The sequence below is a fragment of the Theobroma cacao genome, chromosome 5, assembly GCF_000208745.1.
Source record: "Theobroma cacao cultivar B97-61/B2 chromosome 5, Criollo_cocoa_genome_V2, whole genome shotgun sequence".
Taxonomy (NCBI): Eukaryota; Viridiplantae; Streptophyta; class Magnoliopsida; order Malvales; family Malvaceae; genus Theobroma; species Theobroma cacao.
In genome coordinates this window covers 15,475,631-15,479,909 of record NC_030854.1, presented here as the reverse complement: position 1 = coordinate 15,479,909, position 4,279 = coordinate 15,475,631, and positions in this window count along the sequence as shown.

Below are 4,279 nucleotides of genomic sequence, written 5' to 3'. Positions count from 1 at the left end.
CCATTATTTTTCTAGGCTCATAATTCATTATTCCTTAACCAATTCTCCTAGAATAAAATCAAACTCATCCTCACTCACTACATGGTAAATTCAGCCATTAATGGTTGGGGGAGAAAATAAATTCTTTTCTTGTTGTTTTGTTTCTAAATATGCTAAACTAACTAAAAACACTAACATAAATTAAAATCAAATAAATCCAACAACTTTCTCTCTCCTAACCCATTTTTTCAGAATTGAATTCATCATGAAAACATGTAATTAATCATGGAAAATAAAGAGAAATGGCTTGGGAATAAGAAAACTCAAGCTTAATAGAAAAATCTCACCTTTTTCACTTAATTTCCTTGAAAATTCACAATTTTTCTTTGATTTTCTCTCTCTAGGGTTTTGTTTTTGTTTTCTCTCTCTTCTTGCTGGTTTGGCCGGCCATGGGGTGGAAGATGAGCTGATTTTTGTGCCTTTTAAAAAGGAAAATAATAAATTAATAAAGGCATGACACGTGGCATCATGTCATTGGTCCATTTTTTAAAATTATAAAAATTTAAACATTTTATCTCCACCACATGATTTGTCAAGGGTCAAAGATGAAGATAAAGGAAGACCATGTGCTGGAAAAATATCCTGGTGGTGAAAAATTACAATTTTGCCCCTGAGGCGGTAAAATTACCATTTTACCCTTTTACTCCAAATTATACCGAAATTAAAATTTTTCACCTCTAAACCTTAAATCATACTCCAATAACTCAAATGGGGTCAAAAAAATCTTTTCTAAAATTCCCATTTTGTCACCAAGTGGCAAATGACCATTTTGCCCCTAGTTAGTAAAAATTTTGATTTGACTCCAAATTGATCCTCAAACTCCAAATTACCATTTTAAGTCATCCATGAACTGTGAAACTCTTAATCTCGTCTTAAAATTCCTATTTGATCTAGTTCAAGGATTAAATAAACTTTGTTGTACCTCTAGGTACAATACCGACTTTTGTAAATTTTTCGAGACTCTCCTAGCATGCGATCATGCTATCATCACATGTATGTCATGAATAGTATTTTATAAGGTCGGGCTTTACACTTTCGCTTCATGTTTCTTAAGGAAAACTTCTAATTATGATTTGTTTCAATGAAAAGTGAAAAAACAATTCAATTTAAAATCTTTTTTGAAGTTATAATATCACTCAAAGTTAGTAACTAGGCTTTCGAAAGCATGAATGGCTATAAATTTACTTTTCTTATCAATGGATGGCTATCGCTTCACGTTTCCCAAGGTTAACATCCAATTATGATCTATTTTAGCCAAAAATGAAAAGAAATTCAACTTAAGATCATTTACAAGATTATAAACCATTTAAAGCGAGTAACTAGTCCTTCAAAGGCATGAGTGACTATAAGTGGACTTTTTTTTATCAATGGATGGCTTTCACTTAACGTTTCCCAAGGCAAAACATCCAATTATGATCTGTTTTAGCCAAAGATGAAAATAGGGTTCAACTTAAAATCATTTATAAGACTATAAAACCATTTAAAGCGAGTAATTAGGCTTTCAAACGCATGAAGGACTATAAATGGACTTTTCTTGTTAATTGATGGCTTTCGCTTTACTTTTTCTAATGCAAAACATCAAATTATGATTTGTTTTAAAAAAATAAAAAAATTCAACTTAAAATCATTTACACGATTATAAAACCATTTAAAGTGAGTAACAAGTCTTTCAAAGGCATGACAGACTATAAATGGACTTTTCTTATCGATGGAAGGCTATTGTTTCATGTTTCTCAAGGTAATTATCCAATTAGGATATGTTTTAACAAAAAATGAAATATAATTCAACTTAAAATCATTTATAAGATTATAAAACCATTTAACATGAGTAACTAGTCTTTAGAAGCCATTATTGACTATAAATGGACTTTTCTTGTCAATGGATGGCTTTCGCTTCAAGTTTTCAGAGGCTATCATCCAATTACGATCTATTTTAGCCAAAAATGAAAAGAAATTCAACTTAAGATCATTTACAAGATTATAAAACCATTTAAAGCGAGTAACTAGTGCTTCAAAGGCATGAGTGACAATAAAGGGACTTTTCTTCTCAATGGATGGCTTTTGCTTCATGTTTCTTGAGGCTAAACATCCAATTATGATATGTTTTAGCCAAAAATGAAAAAAATATTCAACTTAAAATCATTTATAAGATTATAAAACCATTTAAAGCAAGTAATTAGGCTTTCAAAGGCATGAATGACTAGAAATGGGCTTTTCTTATCAATTGATGGCTTTCGCTTCACATTTGCCAATGCAAAAATCAAATTATGATTTTTTTTTAAGAAAGGAAAAAGTTCAACTTAAAATATTTACACGATTGTAAAACCATTTAAAGCAAGTAACAAGTCTTTCGAAGGCATGAGTGACTATAAATAGACTTTTCTTATCGATGGAAGGCTTTTGTTTCACGTTTCTCGAGGTAATTATCCAATTATGATCTGTTTTAATAAAAAATGAAATACAAGTCAACTTAAAATCATTTATAAGATTATAAATCATTTAACGTGAGTAACTAGTCTTTATAAGGCATTACTCACTATAAATGGACTTTCTTGTCAACGGATGGCTTTCACCTCATGTTTTCCAGGGCTAACATCCAATTATGATCTATTTTAGCCAACAATAAAACGAAATTCAACTTAAGATCATTTACAAGATTATAAAACCATTTAAAGTGAGTAACTAGTCCTTTAAAGGCATGAGTGACTATAAATGGACTTTTCTTGCCAATGGATGGCTTTTTCTTCACGTTTCTCGAGACTAAACATCCAATTATGATTTGCTTTAGCCAAAAATGAAAAAAGGGTTCAACTTAAAATCATTTATAAGATTATAAAACCATTTAAAGCTAGTAATTAGGCTTTCGAAGGCATGAAGGACTATAAATGAACTTTTCTTGTCAAATGTTGGCTTTCGCTTCATGTTTTCCAATGCAAAACATCAAATTATGATTTGTTTTAAGAAAACAAAAAAAAATCAACTTAAAATCATTTACACTATTATAAAACTATTTAAAGTGAGTAACTAATTTTTCAAAGGCATAAGTGACTATAAATGGACTTTTCTTATTGATGGAAACCTTTCTGTAACACCCTGTACTTTGATATGGTGGCTAATAAATCTTATCGGATACCAATTGAAGTTAATTAGAGTGTTTAAGAGTGATGAAAGCTGAAAGGACTAGTTTGGAATAAAATATTTTGCATGAGAGGAAATAATAATTAAATAATAATATCTTTATTGAGGATAAATTAGTGAGTTAAAAGGTGATTAGGATGTGAACTAGGGCATAATAAGACATTTTGGGACCCAAGGAGACAAGTGGAGAATTTTGAAATAAAATAATATTAAAATATTAATATTTTAACTATTATTGAAATTAGTCATGAAGGAGGCTTATATGACTAATCTAAGTGGGGGAGAAGAAATAAGAAAGAATTTCGAAGAAAAACGACGTTAATGGGGCTCGCGCGCCTTTATTAAATGAAGCTACTGTGAATAAGTATATATTTAAATGTTATGGTGATATCGTGGTGAAGTGCAGATTTTGTATTTTGTTTGTACACATGTAAGGGAAGGAAAATGAAGGAAATTGGAGTTTAAGAAATGTTAGAAGGACCCAATTATAAAGGATGAAAGTTGGAGGGGTCATGTGGTAAATAAGGAAAAGTTTGAGGACTTATTTGTAATTTTGATATTTGAAGTAAAAAAGGGGAATTTACTAACCAAGGAAGGTTAGACTATGTGGAATATGTGATGTACATGTAAAAGTTACTATTACATGCAATTATAGCATGCAAAAAGGAAAAGTTAGTGGGGGACATGTGGGACTCCCACCATGTGAAGTAAAAGAAAGAATAAGATTAAAAATTGTTTGCATGAAATGTGATTGGTGCAATGGTGGTCAAATGAAGGAAGAAGAAAGTGGGGTGAATGTGGTTTGGATCGGATAATGAATGATTAAATAAAACATAAAGGAAATATGGTGTAAGAAATAAAAAAATGAAAAATGATGAAAAGTAAAGAATAAAAATGCAAGTGGCGGATGGAAGGGTGGCAAGCTTTTGCCATGTGATTTGATCACATAAAATAAGTGGAAAAGAAGCCAAAAGAACCATTCAACCTTGGGCAATCCGCCCATGTAAAGAAAATAAAGAAGAAAGAAAAGAAAAATAAAGGAAAAAGGAAGGCATTGGGCAATCCGCCCATGTGAAGGCAAAAACAAGAAAAGAAAACCATT